The sequence below is a fragment of the Microtus ochrogaster genome, linkage group LG1, assembly GCF_000317375.1.
Source record: "Microtus ochrogaster isolate Prairie Vole_2 linkage group LG1, MicOch1.0, whole genome shotgun sequence".
Lineage (NCBI taxonomy): Eukaryota > Metazoa > Chordata > Mammalia > Rodentia > Cricetidae > Microtus > Microtus ochrogaster.
Window position 1 is genome coordinate 29,872,485 of NC_022027.1, and position 22,337 is coordinate 29,894,821.

The window sequence follows — 22,337 nt, forward strand, 5'->3', positions numbered from 1 at the left end:
TCTTCTTCTTCTTCTTCTTCTTCTTCTTCTTCTTCTTCTTCTTCTTCTTCTTCCTTCTCTGTCTCTCTCTGTCTCTCTCTGTCTCTCTCTGTCTCTCTCTCTCTGTCTCTCTCTCTCTCTGTCTCTCTCTCTGTCTCTGTCTCTCTCTGTCTCTCTCTGTCTCTCTCTGTCTCTCTCTCTCTCTCTCTCTCTTTCTCTCTCTCCCTCTCTCTCTCTCCATCTTCTCTTCCCTTCCCTTTCGCTACTCCCTTCCCCCAATAAAGCTCCTCATTTATAGGGTGCTTTGAGTACCAGCCTCAGTACCCCTCAGGGCTCAGAATTGGATGTCTATGGCAGGCGAGGATCTGAGGGTAAAAAATTAATTCAAGCACATCACATCTGCATCATCTTTATTTTTTGTGCAAGGGGGAAAATGAAGTGAAGGGGGCATGGAGGAGAGGAAGAAGAAGAAAGAAGGAGAGTAAGGGGAAGAAGTAGACAAAACAAAGTAGCATGGCGGAGGAGGAAAAGAGGAGGAGGAGGAGTAAGGGCTGATCTCCACAAGGTCTCCAGTTTTTACAGACGTAGTTGGAAATTTCCATACGCATGTCAAAATCACAAAAAGGGCAGGTAAGATCTGACAAAGCAGCACTCCAGAAACAGGTGGCCCAACCCAGGAAAGCCAGCATTCAAGGGGAAGTATCTGACGTCCCAAGATATTAGATAAAGTTATTAAACATACCTGAATCTTGGATTCACCCATTCTCCTTATCTAATCTCTTTGGTGATAACCAGTTTCCGGGACACCCAGATTTGTTTGTTAGCAAAGGTGGGGCATGCTGCCTTCTTGCTCAGTGCCTGTCTTCTATAGAAATTTCTATGTGGTTTGTTAGTAGGTAATTTTGTGAGATTGGCTCTATGTAAATTTGGCTGCTAGAACAAAGAGTACTTGCCTCGCTCCAAGGCCTCTTGGTGTGGGGAAAGGAGCAAGGTCATTCTGTAGCCCCACAGAAGTCACACTGCTGAGGTGTTTGGGGAACTAATCCCATTCTGAAAGGAAGAATCATGACTTCTCAAGGTTTCCACAGATATGACAGCGACTTTTCCAAAAGACAAGTCTTCTGCAGCTCTGCAAAATGAGTTGTCCCATGTGGACATGTACGTATACACTTCCCATGGATCTGCCTATTGGTCTGTCAGTCATGTATAGTCTTATGGGCTCCAACACTCACTTAAGCTCTGCCTGCAAGGCATATCCAGTCACCTGCCACAGTTTTGACCCACCCGCCATGGGACACCGCAAAGGTCTCTCGCCTGCCACGGGACCTACCAGTGTTCCACTCGTGCCATTTGACAACCCCTGAACCTTGTTTTTTCTCTGTGTAGCACTGGTCATCCTGGAACTCACTCTGTAGACCAGGCTGGCTTCGAACCCACGGAGATCCACCCACCTCTGCTTCCCAAGTGCTGGGAATAAAGGTGTGTGTTACTACCACCCCACATGTCTTACCATTTTCTTAATGGCTCATGAGATCAGCGTAAATGGAACTCCGTATGTGGCTTGGAGGAGGGGCACTAAAACACCCTAAAAAGCACTATTCTTCTATGAAGGGATCATAAACACATTTCCAGGAACATGAGAGAACATTTCTTCATATTCGAAGCCTTTCTGTTGTAAAATTCATTGGTGCCATAGTGGCTTGTGAGAACAGTAGTGATTGTCCTTTGTTATGGCCTACTTCTAGGCTAAAATGACAGCTGGCTTACAGCAGTCAGAACTTGATTTGTTCTGGGTCAACTTAGAGAAAGTGGTATCGGATTCATAATTTCCGTTTCCCCACATTTAGGCTGGAGAGAAGGCCCAGCAGGTTAAAGTTCTTGTAACCAAGCCTGGTAACCTGAGGTGGTTCCCAAAGTGGAAAGAGAACCAGCTCCCAAAGGTTGTCCCCTCTGACTCCACAAGTGTAAGGTGGAATGCACTCTCTCTCTCTCTCTCTCTCTCTCTCTCTCTCTCTCTCTCTCCATGAAACCAATTTTCCAATCTATTAATTAATCAAAGTACATTTGCAAATCTGGAGGTCAATACTATAAAGACCTGTACAATAAATTAGTTATTATAGGCACCTGGCTTTCATCACCAAGAAAGCTAAACTTGGCTCAGGGCAGGGGGGCTGGGCAGGGGCTGGGCAAGGGGCTGGGCAGAAGGCTAATAAGCGCCACATGTAATTCTCATGGCCGTCATTCTGTCAAATGTCCGCCTTCACCTCGGACCTTAGGCCCTTGTTAGTAATTCTAAAAGTTATTTGCAAATTTCTGTTTTAAGCAGTTTAGGGACTCTGACACTTGTTTTTAGGGCATTTCTTATATAATGCTAGGTATTGTTAAAGGCAAGATTTAGGGACACAGGATTTTTTTTATATATAACCTTCTTACATACGTGTGTCCAAATTATATTCAGTATCTGAGAACAGAGCAACTGGTGTGTTAAACATACAGAGTCCCAGGCTCCCATGGAGAGCATTTAAAATCATTCTCTAGTTTGGAGAAATGGCTCAGCACTTAAGAGCACTGGCTGTTCTTCCAGAAAACCCAAGGCTTCATGCAACACCCATATGGTAATCTGATACCCTCTTCTGACCTGTTTAGCCACCAGGCAAACTCACAGCATACAGACATACACGCAAACAAAATGCCCACAGACATAAAATAAAAATAAATAAATCTATTTTTTAAATTACTCTCTGGTAATATTGTCTAGAATTCTGTACCTCTAGCAAGCAGACCAAAGGATTTATTTCATGCACTAAAGTCTGACAACCAAATCTTCAAGAGCATGAAATTTCCCTCAAGTTTATGAGCTAAACAGAAATAATAACACCAGAAATAAACAATCAGTCAAGCCCTACAAACAGCAAACTTCAGGACACTGGCCTGGTCTCTATAGAGGTAAAACCTAGTGTGGTGGCCCACCCCTTCTGTAATCCGGGGAAACAAGATCAGGAGGTCAAGGCTGGCTGTGGCTACCTACAGGGAAGTCAAGGTCAGTGAGAACTGCAGGGGGGCAACAAACTGACCGTACAAAACCTGAGGAATGGCCAAACAAAATGCTGTGCCTTCTAAACCTGAGGAATGGCCAAACAAAATGCTGTGCCTTCTAAGGCAATTACTGCTCAACCACAAACTAAACTGTTGTGTGGTTTCCGCTATACCAGAGAAAGCTTGAAAACAGCTATAAACGAAGGAAGCCTAGTTTCAAAAGGTCACCTGTGTGACTCCATTTCTATGAAAAAATATATAAAAGAAAAATCCATAGAGAATGTTTTCCAAGGACTAGGGAAGTTTTCAGGTTTTTAAAATTTTATTGCTTATTTTTATGTGGATACGTGTGAATCTGTGTGTGAACTTGTGGGTGTCCAAAGTGCCAGGGGAGGACTTCAGATCCTCTGGAGCTGGAGCTACAGGCAGGTGTAAGCCACCTTAAGTGGGTGCTAGGAACCGGACTCTGTTCCCCCGGCAAGAGGAGCAAGCAAGTGTGCTTAGATGCTGAGCCATCTCTCCAGGCCCACCGGGCTTGTTTTTCCCATAAAACACTGCAAACAATGTGGGAGTAGACAACAGTGATGATTATAAAACCTAAGGGAATATTAAAAATACTGATTTGCTCACTTAAAGGGGTTCCTTAGAATATTTGCATTCAATCTCAAAAAGTTATCTAAAAAGTCATTACAAAGAAGGTCATTGTTTTTCTAGACTAAAAGAGGCTTAAAAGAAACACAAGTAAGCACAATGAATAGACCTGGTCTGAGTCCTTATTGAAAGGAACACACTGTAAAGTAACATCGTATGACAATAGGGAATCTGGGTGTGAACTTAGAGCCCTGGGTTGTTTGTGCAGTTACAATGGCATTGTCCTCAAGCATGACTGTGTCTTTTCTTTCAAAATAAAGACTGAAATATTTAGAGGTGAAATAAACAAAGCTTGAGATTTGTTTTAAAATACTTGGGGGAAAAAAGAAGGCAGCTAGGACGAGTTTGTAAAGCAGGAGAAGAGGGCACAGGTGTGGTTCCTTGCACTCTCTTTTGTGCATGTTTGGAAACTTTCTTTCTCCCAAAATTTATAAAAATACATTTTATCCTTCATAGAAAACTTGCAACTAAAATCATCTCACACCCTGGAAATTTTCTTTAAAATAAATTGCCTGGGTAACTTAGTGAGACACTGTTTCAAAGTAATAAAAGAGGATTTGGAAGGGATAGAGCATGAGCAGGCTAGGCCTAAAGTTTAATGCCCAGGACCACCAAAAACCAAAAACCACAAAAAGAAGAAGAGCCTGGGTGTAGAGAGGTACGCATGGCTATAATCCCTGCACCTCAGAGCTGAAGAAGCATTCCTGAGCTACACAAGCTACCAGCCACTCAGCTCTTTATTAAATCAATCACAATATAGCTTCACACAGGGTACAAATATCCTGCATTTCTCCTTTCTCCCTTTGTCTAAGTAAAAAGGAAATTCTCTCTCTCTCTCTCTCTCTCTCTCTCTCTCTCTCTCTCTATCCTTCTTCTGAAGAAGTAACCATTGCCACTTCCTTCCCCCCCTTCTCTCCTTTCTCCTCTATCTCTCTGTCAGTCCTTCTTCTGAAAAGGTAACCATTGCCACTTTCTTCGCCCTTTTCTCCTCTCTCTCTCCTCTCTCTCTCTCCCTCTCTCTCTCTCTCTCTCTCTATCTCTTTATTTCTTCCCTCCATAACCCCCTTACCCTTATACCCTTCCCAACTTCCCAATATCTGGTAAATAAACTCTATAATCAAGCTCTCTCTGCATGGCACTTGGCGTATTTGTCTGTCTCCCACCTGTCATGGTCTCCCACCTCCCACAGGGTCGTGTGGCCATGAAACTTTCAGTATTACCATCCTAAAAATATCTTTTTAGGCCTTAAAACATCCTTTTATGTTTCTAAACCTTATAAACTTTACAGATCTTATGTAAGTTTCTTTTTTGAATTTGGTGACAAGGAAAACTGTAACTATAACAAATCGTCTTCAACTCCAGCAGAAACCTGAGGATATAATATTACCTGAGTAAACAGGAAGTGCAGAGCAAGCAACTTCCAAAACTATAGGAATCACAGAAACAGCATTTCCTGACCATCCTTGTGATAGTTTGAATAAAATGTGTTCCTCCAGGCTCATGTGTTTGAATACTTGGGCCCCAGTTGGTGGAACTGTTTGGGAAGGATAAGGAGGTGTGGCCTTATTGAAGAAGGTGTGTCCCTAGGGGCAGGCTTTGGGATTTCTAAAGACTGGCCATTCCCAGTAGGCTCTCTCTGCTTATGAATCAAGATGTAAGACATTGTCAGTTTAGGCCACCATGTGTTTGCTCTACCGTCATGGACTCTAACCCTCTGAAACTGGAAGTCCAGTTAGATGCTTTCTTTTGGAAATTCCCTTGGTTGTGTTGTTTGGTCTCAGCAACAGGAAAGTAACTAAGACAGCCTTCGTTTGTCTTGATTCCAGAAATTCTTGTTGTGCAGTTGAATATCACAGTGGTAAAGGGATGGGAGGAAACCATCACAAGTGGGTTGTTGCTTCTGAGTTTTTCAGAATAAAAATGCTAGAGCAAAGAACATGGAAGCCAACACCTGCATTAAGCAGAGAAATTAAATAGGAGAGGAAAGGCTCAAAGTCTCTTAGTTACTTAAAGAGAAAGAACATTCAATCTCTGCTCAAACACTACTTGAAATTCTGCAAAGATGGAATCCATTGCTAGTTAAATACCTAGCTGATCTGAGCAAGATAAAACACGCCCTTGTATTTTGTGTTAAATATTTTTGTTGTTGGAGTTTTCTATGGTGATACATTGCTTTTAGAACATAATTTTACTTCATAATCCTTTTAGATTGATTTGTCTTAAAGTTCTGATACACACACACACACACTAAACAGCTTATTGCCCATCTTTTCTCTTTTAAAATTTTATTCAATTTTTTTTAATGTGTATGGGTGTATGTCTGTACCACTTTGTGCCTGGTGTCTTCACAGGCCAGAGGAATGTATTGGGATCCCCTGGAACTAGAGTTTTAGATGGTTGTGAACCCCCATGTACATGCTGGGATCAGGACCTGGGTCTTCTGGAAGAAGAGTCAGTGCTCTAAAACGTTGAACCACCTCTCCAACCCCTCCCTTCATCTTTTCTATCTCAGTCTGAAACGATAGTCAAATCTGAGTCTGCTCTTATTGTCTCTTTGGACAATTATAGATCCACCTAGTACTGAAAACACCATAAATCGGAAGCGCCTTTAGCACACTTGCAAGCATAGCTTAGCCGATGAAATGTGCACAGAGCACTGAGGTCAGGCTACAGCTAGGCAGAATCACATACCTACCCTTCCAGGTTGCCACAGAACGACTGAATTAGTGTCCTAAGATTTCTTTATCAGTTCCACGAGCCTTCGTTTGTAGCTGGGCGGGTGGTCTGCCATTTCAACATGGTAGTGTCTGGCTGCTAGTATTTATTCCTAAAATCTGTTTACTTTCCTCTTCTAGGCAAATCACCTTAGTCAAACCTTAACCAAGCCCAACACCAGATCTTAAAAGTCTCCTCTGCAGAAACACTGGTACGGCTTTTGATTTTTCTCGATATAATATAAACTAGGGGGCCCTCTGAATGCTGTTACCACAAGCACTCTCCCTGCAAGCCACGCTGCCTCTGTATCTTTTTCAGTTCCATTTACACTTTGGGGCCCTCAAGTGGGCAAACACTTTTCTTTTCTACCTCTGGGTCAAGAGCAAGCTGTCCTTTGGGCCTATATATATTCATCTCTATAGAATGCCTATCTCCAGTGAAATAGCGGCTGTTGATTTCCCTTTTCCTGCCCCCACTCAGTCTGCATTCGGATGATCTGGGTTCAAATCCCAGAATCACCCTTGCTAGGCTGCTCTCTGGCCCAAGTAAGTCGCTCATCTACATCTTGAGGGTGATTAAAATGATTCTGAGGATTTAACTTGCCACTAGATTGGAAAGCATGTGGGAAATTAGTTATCATTTTCGCAATACTCCTATTACACCGTTCATCTACTGTTTGCCAAGTTCAAGTCTGTCACCTTGAGTACACTGATGGTGGCCCACCTCACCTCTCCCCCTGTCCTACTTCTCTGCGAACACAGAAAATGAATGCGGGAAAAGGCTGGTCCTCCCAAGGTTAGGAACAGCTGAACGAGACCGGAACAAAGTCGAAACACTTCGAGCACCGGCACAGCTTTAGGAAAGGAATGTTTTTGACCTGGAGCAGCCTCGGAGATCTCGGGACCGCTCCTGAGACCGTTATACCTCTGCGAGGAGGACTTTGCTTAAGCACCCGGTCGCCAGCAATACCGTCCAGGGAGAAGGACCCGCCGGTGGCAGCCGACAGACCCGCCCGCCCACCGGGTCCGAACGGACGCGTGATTGACAGTCCTACTAGCCCCACCCACATTCTTTCTGAGGATTGGCTGCCCGCTTCTTCCTGTCCTGCCCCCTCCGAACGGCCCTCTGATTGGCTACGACTCTCTGGCAAGCCCCGCCCCGTTTCCTGGCGCTAGTACCCTCGCAGAGTGCACCGCGCCGGTCTTTCGGTCCCCGGCTCGGAGGTGAGTGTCCTCCGGGAGGGTGTCCTGCGGGAGCATCGTCACGTGTCCCCTCGAGCTTTGCCCGCCCTGAGCTCAGCTGCTCCCGGCGGCCAGAAGGAAGGGGTAGAGTAGTTCTCGGCGGCCTGGGGGGGCGGGCGGCCGTGCCCAGCCCGGGGCCGCACGAGACACAATGTCCCCTGCGCTCTCCCGCCATGGCGCCCTCACCGCCGCCTTTTTTTTTCTCCGCAGGCTGATCCTCCGCAGCCAGGTCCCCAGCGCTTTCAGTCGTGCGGCAGCTTCGGACCCGAGCGCAGGTACGTCCCGGCGTTGGTGGAAGAAAGGCCCAGGCCACGTGGCCTCGGCGACCTCGTGTTCGCTGCCCGCTGCGAGCTGCATGGGTCCTCCCGAATCGCCCTTTCCTGTGCCCTTTTAAGGTTGTCGCCGTACTTTAAGAGGCTAACACAGAAGGGTAAAGGAACTCTCCATAAAACCCATGGAGGAGACTGTACACCTCCTCTTTGGATCCTGTCTGGAGTCACAGATGAACCGGAATAATTGTATAGCTTCTGGCGAATTTATGAACAGTAGTGACTTAAAAATTTAAAAAGAACTGGGCCGCTTTGATTGAGAAAGAAGACCAGAAGAGTACATTTACTTAGCTAGAAGTGAAGTTTGAGATCGACTGAGAAGAATATAATATTGTATTTTCTACTCTGAAACATTTTTATTCACTTTTATAGGAGGAAAACTACAAGAAAGAAACTCGTGAGCTGAATGCCAGGAAGTCGAAGGGGGTAATGCTCCAAGGTGAAGTAGTCTTACCCTGCAGGGACACTTCTCGCCAGTGTCTTAGGATTATCGGCGTTGTAGCAGACGGTGTCACCCACTTGATTGATGAGATAGGTGCTGAAGCCCCATTTTACAGGAAAGGGCCATATGAGAGAATCCCAGAATAACCTTATAATAATTAATTGCGCTGAAGATAGCCTTCCCAAAATACGTTTTTGATTTTTTTTTTTTTTGTTCTGGTGGGGAAGGTTCAAGGCAGGGTTTCTCTATGCCTGGCTACCCTGGAACTCAAGACATTAGCCTTCCTCTGCCTCCGAGTGCTGGAATTAAAGGCCTATGCCACCATGCTTGGTTATGATATGTTAGGGCTTTAAGCAAAGCTGGGACATTGGTGGCGCACACCTTTACTCTCAGCTCTTGGGAGGCAGAGGCAGGTGGATTTCTGTGAGTTTGAGGTCAGCCTGGTCTACAAGAGCTAGTACCAGAACAGGCTCCAAAGCTACAGAGAAACCCTGTCTCAAAGCAAAAAGAAAAACTGCAAACAAAAGGGGGAAGTAAAGGACAGTCAGGCTAGATTGTTGGGATTTGCTGGTCTAGGAGGTGGTGCTTGTGTCCCTTTGCCTGCTAGGACAAGTTCTTTGCTAGCCCAGTCTGTGCCAGTAGTCCCGATGTTATTAACCCGTAAATTGCTGTGTATCACTTTCCAGAATCTTAAATAAAAGCTTTTCCTGTGCCAATTCCTAATGGTCTTTTTCTTTTCTTTTTTTAAAATAATCGTCTGTCCTTAACACTGGAACATGTGGAAGTCTGTTCTGCTTAGGCTCATACTTGGGATGTCAGGCTTGGTGTCTGGGACTTTTAGCTGTTTTGGCCTTTCCAAACGTAATTTCTATATTGAATGCGAAAACTGAAAAGGAAGCCAGGCGGCAGTTCTTATGAGTTCAAGGCCAGCCTGGTCTACAAGGACGGGTTTCAAAACCACTAAGAAACCCTGTCTTGAAAAACCAAAAAGGAACAAGAGCACAACTGCTCCTGGGGGAAGGGAACATTTATTGTGGATAAAATGGAGCCTGGATAGAGGCAGGGGCATCTGACTTGCGTCTAGAGTGGACTTAAGCAGACTGAGATGGGGGGAAGGGAACTAGAGGCTGAAGGGTGGGCAAGCAAAGTGTCTGGGCATGGAGGAGCAGCTCAGGCCTTAGGCTGTAGGGTTCAGGGTAGGGGTTGGGTTATGGCAGCCAGGTTTTTTTTTTTTTTTTTAATTTAAAGACCTCTGTATCTCAGACTTGGAGCTCTGTAGACCAGGCTGGCCTTGAATTTAGAGACCCGCCTGCCTCTACCTCCCCAAATGGTGGGATTAAAGGTGTGTGCCCCACCACTTGGTTTGTTTGTCTTTAACAGCAGTTTAAATTGGAATCCCTGTAAAGCTCTGACAGCCTTTTCTGAAAGTGTAGCGAAGCAGGCTAGAGAGTTGGCTCACTGGAGCAAAGCAGGCCCACTGGCTCACTGGCAGAGGACTGGGATTGGTTCCCGGCACCCGTGTGGAGGCTCACTACCAACTCCAGCTCTAGGAAGCCTGACACTCCTGACCTTAGTAGGAGGCAGGCTCGAGACTCATAAAGGCTTATAGGCAAACACTCAAAATCTAAAAATGTATCCAGAGTACTTCATGTGTAGGCTTTCCTGTGTTTAGGTTGTAATGTTACAAATATGAGACCACACAAAGATAAGGAAAACAGACTAACTGGTTTCTGAGTATGTACTTGTTGAGTCCACTTAAAATAGAAATTTAAGAAAGCCACAGAGAAACCCTGTCTTGAGAAACCAAAAAAAAAAAAAAATAGAAATTTAAGATATACAGAATACAAAATGATCAAGTTATAATTTTTTACAAGGATAAACTACCCAACATTCCTTATAGCTTCCGCCTTCCCTCTCCCAATTTAATTTTTTGAGACAATCCCTGTAGTCCTGTTGTCCTGGAACTCTGTAGACCAGCCTGGCCTCAAACCGGAACTGGACTCTGCCTTGGATTAAAGGCCTGCACCAGTTTACCTTGTTCTTGGTTTCCTGCTGATAAGACTGAAAAAAGCTGGCTGCTGTTGGTGCACGCCTTTAATCCCAGCACTCAGGAGGCAGAGGCAGGTGGATCTCTGAGTTCAAGGACAGCCAAGGCTATGCAGAGAAACCCTGTCTCAAAAAGGACCCAAAAGAAACCCTGACTCCAAAAGGAAATTTCTGTATTGTCAGTCTGAGGATTTCTGCCTGCCAGGCCCTCTCATTCCTTTGGAGACATTTCCATACAGAACCACGGTAGTCTCTAGCTTCCCATTGGCAGTTTACAGCTTGTGGGTATCTAAGTGAGTTCACCTTGAACATGTGAGACCTGTGTGCTCTCAGGTTTAGAAGTTCCTCACCCTGAGCTAGCTTGCTAGGCTCCGGATTGACAGCTCCATGCACTGCACGGCCATTCCCACTTACACAGGCTGCGTGATGCCCCCGTGAAGCCAATGAAAGGTGTTAGCCATGTTCATTACATGCTGACATTTACCAAGACCAATGGAAAAACCTCCGTATCCTGAATGTATACTCAAGCTACAGCTTCTGGTTCCCTTTGCCTGGTCTTTGCCAGGGTCAACAAAGGTTAACAGTGAGAAAGTCTCTGCAGAAGTTTTGCTCGTGTGCAAGTTTTCCTTCAGAGCGAGCTAACTGCAGTTGCTTTTCTCATAACTGACTGGCTGTCGGTGCACCTCGGGTCTCCCTCAGTTATTTTCTCAGTTCTGTGGCTGACTGGATGACATGTCTGCAGATTTAACAAAGTTATTGGTAATTTAGCACTTTTGGTGTTTCTCAACCTTTCGAATGCTGTGACCTGTTAATAGTTTCTCATGTGGTGACCTCCAAACACAAAATTATCATTATTATCATTTGTTTGCTTTTTCGACACAGGGTTTCTCTGTAGCTTTGGAACTTGACCTAAAACTAGCTCTTGTAGATCAGGTTGGCCTCAAACTCACAGAGATCCGCCTGTCTCTGCCTCCTGAGTGCTGGGATTAAAGGCATGCACCACCATTGCCCAACTCCAAATTATTTTTGTTGCTACATTGTAACTAATTTTGCCACTGTTATGAATCGTAATATAAGTATCCGATAGGTGAACCCCTGCCCAAAGGGATGGAGACCCACAGGTTGAAAACCCATGTTCGATGAACCAAGTTACAGCCAATACCAGCGATAGCTGCTGTGGTTAATTTCACAAACTCTTCATGAAGTATTAAAGGCAGAGGCAGGCGGACCTCTGTGAGTTCGAGGCCAGCCTGGTCTATAAGAGCTAGTTCCAGGATAGGCTCTAAAGCTGCAGAGAAACCCTGTCTCGAAAAACAAAAAAAATAAAAAAAAAATAAAAAAGAATGAGCTAGTTTGAAGCGAAGGTTTTCTATGGGTACTCAGCCGTGGAAAAAAATCAATATAGTCAATTTTCAAGTACATAATAAAGTGGCTGCTGATGTCTCCAGTCTGGATAATACACGTGTGTGGCTGGATATCTCGAGTTCTTGTTCTTTGGAACCCACACTGCAAATGCTACGCACATTTGGAGGTGAATGTAGCACACTGAAAAGGAACATTTTGTAAACTTTGAACATCTTACTGGCTTTCAGGTCAAAGTCGGTTGAGTTGTTTTTATTGTATGAGTGTTTTCTCTGCCTGTGAATGTACCTCCTGTTTGCCTGAGGGCTCTGGGTCTCCTGGGAAACAGAGGCTGCCTTGTGGGTGCTGTAACCAGATCAGCGCCTCTTTGAGAGCAGCAAACACATAGCCATTGAGCTATCTCCAGCCCCCACACCTTTTTTGTTATTTGGTTGTTTTTTTGTCTGTTTTTGAGACAACCTCACGTTCCCCTGGTGGGCTTAGAACTCACTCTGTAACAGAGGGTGACCTTGAACTGATCCTATTGCTTGCCCCTCAGTTTTTTCCGGGATGCTTTGGGAACAAACCTAGGGCTTCTTGCATGTTAGGTACTCATCAGCTGAGCCCAAGCCGCCCACAGAACAAGTTTTTACAATTCATCTGTACGGCAATAATGTCCAAAGAATGAATAATGCTTTATTGTGTGCATGAACAACAGATGAATATTGTTTATCTGTTGATGGACATTTGGACTAATTTCTCCCTTTGGCTATTGCGAATGTTCAGTCTACACACTGATGTGCAAGTATCTGTTTGAATCTTCTCTATTTACTGAGAAGTGATTGTTAGATTACATGGTATTTCTGCTTTAGTTTCTAAGGAGCCATCCAACTGTCTCCACAGCAGCTACCCTACCCCACTTTCTCACCAGAATGCATAAGCACATCGAAACAGTGTTTTATGAACCTTCTCACTCAGGGTTTGCAATATTAAGTGTAAGATATTTTGAAGTTACTTGTTAAGCGAAGGAATCTGATCTACAATGACAGTTCTTTACTGGAGGGGTCGCATTACCTTTGGCGGTGGGGATAAGGGCTGTAATAAGTGTTTGTAGGGGAAGGGCACTTCAAACTATAAATGTCGCCTTATCTCACTTCAGAAAGAAAACCCGACCTAGGGAATGAGTGGGAACGCCAGCAGAAGCAGTTAATTCCCTTACCCAGAAGCCTTGCCTCAGGCACTAAAGAATGCTCCATTAGGCCCAAAGAAGCTCCCTTTTCAGGGCAGGGGGAGATGGCAGTGCCTTTAGGTTCCTCTAGCTGGGAGCCTTTGGTTAACCCGAGTGACTCAGAGAAGTGGAACACCTCGGGGACCTGGCAAAAGCAGCTGGGTTCGCGGGACGCCAAAACACTGGTAGACAAGTCTTCCAATCACCGATAGGTTGGTTCTGGGTGCCTGTAAGAGGTTAAACCTAAGCCGCAACTCCACCCCTTCTGCCTGAATCCCTGCCCCGCCAAAGTACAGGACTTCTGCAAAACCCGGGAGAAGAAAGTGCCCGTGACCTGAGCTGGCTGTTGGGTTTCAGGTCGCAGGTCCCGGTTCCTTAGACCCATTTCACGCCGATCTGACGGGTCCTGTTGTCGTCTCTTTCCCAACGTCGGCCTTCTGTCCCGTGTCCTACCGTCACCCAATCCCAAGCAGGGTGGTTTTACCTGTCCTTGGGGGAAGATGGGTCGCCTAGACCTTGTCAACTCATTCTCTTGAGGTCTTCTTAGCTCGCTCTTGCTCTGTATATTTATATAAGGGGTATAGATCTCGTGGGCGGGAGGAATATGGCAATTACAACTAAACACTAAATCATCAAAGTAGCAGCCAACAGATAGTTATTCATTTTCAAGAAAGACCTCGGAGACAGTAAAACAAGTCCCATCCTGTCTGGTGTCTCTCCATCCACAGTAGTCTTCCTTTTCTTCCGGGTCGCTTGCTTTGTATCCAGCCGGATTAGCCCTGCGAGGAGCAGTCTGCTGAGGCCTCTCTCCTGCTGATCCTCTGTTTATCTCTCTCCCTAATGCAAATCTGATCAGGTTCCTCAAATCCGACCTGAGTCTCACAAATGTCAAATCCTGTGATCCCTTGTTCCTTACAGGTTCTGGCAGACACTTTATTCCACTATGACAGACGACAGCTAAATGCGTGGAAAAGGAATGCAGTTTGTTGAAATTTCACAAAGAAATCACACTCAGGCATGAACGGAGCCAGCATCCTGGAATGTTTCCCCTGGTACTCTTAACCACTCTCCTCCACCCTGGGGACCATACCCTGCCCTCAGGATAGAGAATTAGCTTTGTGTTTACAAGATTGAGGCACATCAACATGCATTTTTTTTCTGGTTTCTTTAATTTGCTTTTGTGAGGTTCACCCATATTTTTTGTAGCTTATTCATGAAGCTGCATTGCATTCCCTTGTGTGAAAGCAATACAATGTATCCAGGCAAATGTCGGTGGCAACTGGAGTCGGCTACATTTTGAAGCTATTAAAACACTGCTTCTATGGACGTAATGATGACATCTTTTGAAGCACAATGCATGGTATGTGTATCTCTTGGTCATAGGCCAACAAACAGAAGTCTTGGATGAAAATTATGGTCATTTTCAGATTTACTGGATTTTTTTTAAGTTTTCTGACGTGTTTGTGTTAATTTACACCCCCATCAGCAACATATAGGAGTTCAAAGTTCCCATCAACACCTTTTTTCATTTTGGTGGGTGATAATTGGGTTGCCCGTGTTTTTAATTTGCATCTGTGCTAAGTGCTTTCGTTTTGTTTGTTTTTATTCTGAGACAGTGTCTACTGTAGCCCAGGCTGGCCTGGGACACATCTGCAGCCGAGGATGACTGTTTTAAGAAACCCCTTTTTTATGCGGGGAGGGCAAATGGTGCCGTGGTGCACATGTGGAGGTCAGAGGTCCCGGAGGTTGGCTCTCTCCTTCCGTCCTATGGGTTGTGGGCTGGGATTCAGGCTATCAGGCTTGGCAGCAAGGGTCTTTTCTGCTGAGCCATCTACCCACGTGCTGGGAATGGACTTGGCCTTGATGACGAGTGGACAGAGGTGCAGACATTCACTGCCATGCACGCCTGTTGAGCACTTTTTCAGCTGCTTATGAGCTACCCAGAGCCAACTTTGAGAAGTGTCTGCTAATGTTATTTTTTTTCATGCCCCCCCTTTTTTCCTGAATGTTGTATCTTCCTGGCATCTGACTATGAAGAATCTTTGAGTATTCAACAAATTTTAACTAATTTTATAAAATTAAATCCCTTGTACCTACCATATAATTGTGTTGCTACTAATCCCTTATACCTACCATATAATTGTGTTGCTACTAATCCCTTATACCTACCATATAATTGTGTTGCTACTTTATGAAACTGACGTTATGATATTTCCAACCTTTTTGAGGTAGGGTTTCTCTGTGTAGCTTGGCTGTCCTAGAACTCACTATGTAGACAAGGTCGGCTTTGAACTCAGAGATCTGTCTTTGAGTGCTGGCAACCCAGGTGTGGACTATCTTGCCTGGCTCTGTAATGCTTTTATAACATGGATGTGATGTTGTTACAGTGGTCTGAGCTTGGAACCGCAGTGCTGGGTGGTTGAAGAAAGGGGATCTCAAATCTGAATCCAGAGTGGGATACACTGCAGCTTCAGACTGAGAACCTGTCTGAAAACACCCAAGGGGCCCAATGACCTGGCACAGCAGGAGAGGCGCTTGGTGCTGAGCCTGCCAATCAGAGTTTGATCCTGGGGACCCACCTGGCGAAAGGAGAGAGCCAACTCCTGAAATGTGCCTATTCATGCGTGCAGGTACAAGCACACTTGTGTACAGGCATGCATGTGTACACACACTAAATAAATGAATAAACAATGGAATTAAAATAATGTTTAAAAAAGTGCTGAGACAGGTATGGTAGTGCACACCTTTAATCCTAGCCCTCAGAAAGCAGAGGTAGGCAGATTTCTGTGACTTTGAGGCCAAGTTGGTCTACATAGTGAGTTCCAGGACAGTTAGAGATCATAGTTAGGCCCTGTTTTAAAAATAAAAATGTGTTAGTGTTTTTGTTTTTAATATTCTCAATATTGGTCTATAATATATTGAAAATAGTCTTCCCATTTCAATTTCCTTTTGATTCTTTTAACGATGTCCTTTGAAGAAAAATATTCTTGACATTAAAAGAGTCTAATTTTATTTTAGGGGCGAGGTGTTTGTTCGTTTGTTTTTATGTGAGGAATATCTGCCTGCTCCAGGTTTAGTTTATTCGTCGTCTGCCATCCCTGGTTGGAGCACAGGTGTCCGGGCTAGTTTGATCTCAGTTTCACACAAACTAAAGTCATCTGAGTGGAGGAAACCTCAAGCAGAAGAAGAGCTTCCGTAAGAACAGGCTGTAGGCCAGCCTGGAGGCCAGAGGTTCTCAGCCTGTAGGTTGCAATCCCTTTGTGGGGTCAAATGCCCTTTCACAGGGGTCTTCTGTAAAACCATTGAGAAAAAAAAACCTGCTATTCACATTATAATTCATAACAGCAAGATTACAGTTATGAAGCAGCATCAATTGGAGGTCATTATAGCATGAGGAATTGTATTCAAGGGTTTCAACATTAGGAACATTGAGAACCACCTGTTGTAGGATATTTTCTTTTTTTTTTTGGGTTTCAAGACAGGGTTTCTCTGTGGTTTTGGAGCCTGTCCTGGAACTAGCTCCTGTAGACCAGGCTGGTCTCGAACTCAGAGATCCGCCTGCCTCTGCCTCCCAAGTGCTGGGATTAAAGGCGTGCACCACCACCGCCCGGCTGTAGGATATTTTCTTAACTAGTGACTGATGGGTAAGGGCTTAGCCTATTGTGGTTGGGATCCACCCTGGGCTAGTGGTCCTGGCTTCTATAAGAAAGCAAACTGAGCAAGTCATGAGGACCAAGTCAGTAAGCAGCACCCCTCCAGGTTCCTGCCTGGTTTGAGTTCCTGTCTTGGCTTCTGTCAGTGGAATATGACTAGGAAATGTAGGCCAAACAAACTCTTTCCTCCTTGTGATATTTTGAATGTTATTGGCCTCCCCTAAACTCATAGGGAGTGGCACTCTTAGGGACTGTGACTTTGTTGGAGGAAGTGTGTCACAGTGGGGGTGGGCTTTGAGGTCTCACATATGCTTAAGCTATGTCCAGTATTTTGGACCACTTCCTGTTGTGTTCCAGTCAAGATGAAAGAACACTCAGCTCCTTCTCCAGCAGCATGTCTGCCTGCATGCTGCCATGTTTCCCACCATGATGATAATGGACTAAACCTCTGAACTCTAAGCAAGCAACCCCAATTAAATGTTGTCCTTTATAAGAGTTTCTGTGGCCATGATGTCTCTTCACAGCAATAGAAACTGTAAGATACTCCTCAAGTTCTTTTGTTTGTAGTGTTTCATCACAGCAATGGAAACCTAGTGATCTGATAGTCTTCAAAATATTTATCTGGGGGTGGGGCTGGGGAGATGGCTCAGCAGTGAAGAGAGCCCACACAGTGGCTCACAACCATCTGTAACTCCAGCTATGGGGTATCCAACACCCTCTTCTGACTTCCATGGCACACACATGTGTGTAGTACACATATATACATGTAGGCAAAACAGTCATATGAAATGAAATACACAAAATTTTAAATATCAAAATATTTATGTTAAACCTTTTTACATGAAACTCAGAACACGATTTCTTGGCAAGCAGAAGACCCTTGAACAGCGCAGATTGGAGGTGTGCCATGCCAATGTGGCTCCTGCCATAAACAGTAGCAAGTCTACACGTCTCATGTAACGTGTGTGTGCCTGGAAGCAATGTGTAGGGATTATTTTATGGTTTTGGATAGACACATAAGATACCAAGTTATTTTGCACATGTACTTTTGGAAATGAAAATATATAATGAGTTTCTTTGATCATGCAGGCTGGAATATGTAGCATCAAACCATAAAAGGATTCCTGTTGAAATACAGCGGTTACTAGGCAAGGGCTAGCTGTTCGGTTTGCTCAAGTGGGGGACTGGATAATGGTGTGTAAATAGGTCCACACTCTGACCCTGGAACCTTATATGGCAAAAGGGGCAAACAGGCAGATGCAGTTCAACTCAGGAGCTTGAGATGGGACAGTTGTCTTGGGCCACCTACAAGAAGGACTGAAGAAGATCTGACCACAGGATAGAAGGTAGCACAATTCAGCAACCAAAGTGGATGTGGGGGCACTATGAGCTATGCTGCTGGCTTTGAAAGTGGAAGGAGGGGACCCTAATCAAGAAACACAAAGACCACGACTCTAGAAACTGAGGCAGGTAAAGAAACATTGTCCTCTAGTGCCTCCCGGGTGTGTGGGGCTCTTCCAGCTGCTGTTGACTCAGTGAAACCGAGTTCTGATTCCTGGTCTCCAGACTTCCAGAACTGTATAAAGATACATCCACACTGTTGTTACAGCAGCCTGGGAATTAGAAGTCTGTAACAGCAGCCACGCTGCCATGAAACACCTCAACTTCATGCTGTTTAGTCGTTCTGCCAAGGAGGCATATGTGGCGGATCTCATGAACTCCATATTTCCTGGTACAGGCATACCTACATGTGTCCAACATCAACTCATCATAAAGTACTTTGTGAAGGATAATCATGACTGGACAGGTTGCTAACAGCATCTGTTATAGCGGGACCCCAGGACTACAGTAGCTGAGGGGCTCCCTTGACAACGTCATCCATTGCTTCCCATCAGTCAAGACCACACGTGAATGGCCTCATTTTTTTCTCACAAAATCTGACACCATAGAGAGATGTTTCAGTTCAATTCATTTTTTTTTTCTTTTTGAACTCCAGAAACATCAAGTTAGATGAAGCTCACACTTCTCTTGATAACTTGTGTCACTTAGGAAGTAGTGACTCGGAGATAATGACAAGTCATTCTTCCTGGCCTCTTCTCAGTGTAGAATTCAAGCAGCAGCTGCTGCTGCCACTCATTAAATCTCACTGGGCATTCTAAACAGGACAGAAAGAGTGGAGGGATGGCTCGGCTTTGTTTACGTCCCTGTGCATTCCAGGCAGGCCTGCATCAAAGGTGTGAGGGTGGTTGAGACACCTTTAATCTTGGCTTCAAAAGGCTCCACACACAATGGTCTTCACAGCAGAGCTCTGCAGATTTCAGCTCCAGGCCCGGCTTGTCTACACACGTGTGAGGTGTAAGAGCAGCTAGCAGTTCTCAGCAGGCTGTAAATACTGCTTCCCTTGAAACTGGTATGAGGAAGTGGGAGTGGCTGTGTGCCCTTAATCCCAGCGCATTTACAATCCCAGAACTCTGAGAGCTGAGAAAGGGTGATGCTTGCCACAGGTCTGAGGCCAGCTGGGCTACACAGTGAGTTCAAGGCCAGCTTAGGGCACACAGTGAGATCCTATCTCTAAAAGTTTTGACTGAGTTTTCTGTCCTGCCTGGTTTCTGTCCGCCCACCAGGTCCCACAGCTGGTTAGCCCCAAAGAAATCACACAGAAGTCTATAATAATGACAAACTGATTATCCCATTAGCTCAGGCTTCTTGTTAACTCTTATAACTTATATTAACCCATTATTCTTGTCTATGCTAGCCACATGGCTCAGTACCTTTTTCAGCAGGGTAGGTCACATCTTGCTTCTTCCGTGTCTGGACAGGACTGCAGGGAGGAAGGGGTTTCCTCCTTCCCAGAATTCTCCTGTTCTCATTGACCCACCTCTACTTCCTGTCTGGTTGTCCTGCCTATACTTCCTGCCTGGCTACTGGCCAATCAGCGTTTATTTAAAATATAATTGATAGAATACAGACCATGGTCCCACACCATAAAAGACCCAAACAAACAAATATACAAACAATTTTTGAAATGCAAGTAGGGACTGCAGAAATGGCTTAACAGTTGAGATCACTAGCTCTTTGTCCAGAGGACTTGAGTGTGGTGCCCAGTACCCATGAGGCTTTGGGGTCCTGAAGATCCAGATGTAGAACACTCAGCTCCTCTCTAGCACCATGTCTGTGGCATGCTGCCATGCTCCCCACCATGATAATAATGGAATAAACCTCTGAACTGTAAGTCAGTCCCAATTAAATATTTTTCTTTCTAAGAGTTGCTGTGGTCAAGGTGTCTCTTCACAGCAATAGAACTCTGACTAAGAACACATTAGAGTGTTAGAAGGAAAACAATCACCACTAAACAAACTATTAGTCTTTCCTAAAATAAAGCATCCCATGTTAGGCTCCCTGACACTCTAAATCTAGTTGGGAAAGAAACTTGCTGATACCCAGTGGCTCTGTGTATATGTGTACATGTGTGTTCTCTGTGTGTGTGTGAGTGCGCGCGAGTGCGCTCACACACACACACACACACATGTTTTTCTTATGTTAAAATATATGCAATCCTGGCACTTTGGAGATGGAGGAGCAAAGGTTCAAGGACATTGTTCAATTACACCTCTCAAAAACCTAGGGAGTTTGAGGCTAGCCTGGGTTTCATCAAACAAATAAATTATATGAGTCATAACATGTATCCTTTTTACCATTATAAGCATACAGTTCTGTGGCATTAAATTCATACACAATATCATGCAACCATTACCCATCTCCAAAAGATTCTCAGCATTCCAAATATAAAACTCTGTACCTGCCGGGCGGTGGTGGTACACACCTTTAATCCCAGCACTCAGGAAGCAGAAGCAGGCGGATCTCTGTGAGTTCGAGGCCAGCCTGGTCTACAAGAGCTACCAGGACAGGCTTCAAAGCTACAAAGAAACCCTGTCTCAAAAAACCACAAAAAAGAAAAGAAAACTCTGTACCCATTAAATGAAAAACTCCCCAGGTTCCCTTAACCCACCTAATCTACTTACTTCCTGTCCCCAAGACTTTGACTTATGCCCACTCCTGTAAGCAGGATCATACATTTTCTTCTTGTTTGCCTTATTTCACTCAGTCAAGGTTTACCTATATTGTGGCATGGGTTAGAATTCTCTTCCTTTTTAAGGCTGGATAATATCTCCCTGTATGGTACACACCACACTTTGGCTACCCACTTATTTATTGGTAGATATTGGGGTTTCCTCCTGGGCTATTGAACTGTGTTGTAATGAATGTTTTGTACACACTTACTTAACACATACTTGTTTACCATAGGTTACACAAACCTCGAATCTGGAATTTGTATAATATAAGCAATAGGTTGGTTTTTGTGTTTATTTCTTTATTTTTCTTTGAGACAGGGTCTAACTGTGTTGCTCTGACTGTTCTGGAACTCACTGTGTGTACAAGGCTGGCCTAGAACTTACTGAGATCTGCCTACTTACATCACCAAAGTGCGCTGGGATTAAAGGTGTGTACAACCACACCTAAAAGGAAATAGCTTTGACACTCCTTTAAATTCCTCGTTATAAAAGTCATCCCATTTAAATAACCCAAGTTATTTTTTTTTTTTTGTTGTTGTTGTTGTTTGAGACAGGGTTTCTCTGTAGCTTTGGTGCCTGTCCTGGAACTAGCTCTTGTAGACCAGGCAGGCCTCAAACTCACAGAGATCCGCCTGCCTCTGCCTCCCGAGTGCTGGGATTAAAGGCGTGCGCCACCACCGCCTAGCTAATAATCTGAATTTTGAAAGTTTCACACCGCTCACTCCAGATCAGTTACGTCAGAGGCCTCGGAAGTGGGACACAGGCATTAGTGTCAGCTGTAAATCTTACCAAGTGATTCCAATGCGCAACCATCTTTGAGAATTACGGCCTAAAAATTAACTAGTGAACACTTGTTATGGTTGAGATATAAAATGTTCCCCACTGGCTCATTTGCTGAATGCTTGGTCCCAGCTGTTGGTGCTGTTCTAGAGAGTTCTGAATATTTTAGGTGGTGGGGGCTAGATAGAGCAAATCCCTGGGGTGGCCCCTGGGGAAACCTTATCCCAGTGTCTCCCCCGCTCCCCTCTCCCACTTTCTTCCTGTCACTCTCCTCCTCACCCCCCTTTCTCCTTCCTGTCACCCAAGAGGTAAAGCTGCTCTCCTGTGTCCCTAGCTCCAGGTACCAGAATGTTCTGTCCAAATGTATGGTACTAAATCTTAGACTGAGCCCTCTGAATCTATGAGCTAAATAAACCTCTCCTCCTCAGGTTGTCCTCTTGGGATTCTGGTCATTGAAATGCAGAAGTAGCTAGCATGCTGTTGTTCCACCTGATGCTCTTCTCTTTGCCTGCACATTCCATAGTATCCCGACAACTCACAGACCTTCTTATTCAAGTCAGTCAGATCGAATTCACTTTCATGCTTTTAGGACCTTCAGAAAAGTCGACATGGTGGTACATGCCTGGGAGGCTGAGGCAGGATCGCCATGAGTCCAAGATCAGCCTGGGGTACACAGTAAGACTATGTCTAGCAAAACCTGCAACAAAGAAGAACCAAGTAGCAAGTCTCCGAGCAGCCTGGTGCTCACAATGAAGGAAATAGTGGTGCTCCCGAGGTGTGATGGGTCCTGTCTGTTGAGAGGTGCAGAACCAACATCAGGAAC

The 22,337-nt window shown here is 44.8% G+C and overlaps 1 long non-coding RNA gene and 1 other non-coding gene across 2 annotated transcripts; both read left to right on the top strand.

Moving 5' to 3' along the window:
• The first annotated feature begins 7,554 nt into the window (after positions 1 to 7,554).
• On the top strand, positions 7,555 to 8,627 carry LOC113457508. Its single transcript, XR_003378067.1, has 3 exons — positions 7,555 to 7,604; positions 7,833 to 7,897; positions 8,324 to 8,627. It is a non-coding gene; the product is annotated as an uncharacterized LOC113457508 (long non-coding RNA).
• LOC113457544 lies at positions 8,005 to 8,126 on the top strand. The gene has a single exon (XR_003378099.1). It is a non-coding gene; the product is annotated as a small nucleolar RNA SNORA26 (small nucleolar RNA).
• Positions 8,628 to 22,337: the final 13,710 nt, after the last annotated feature.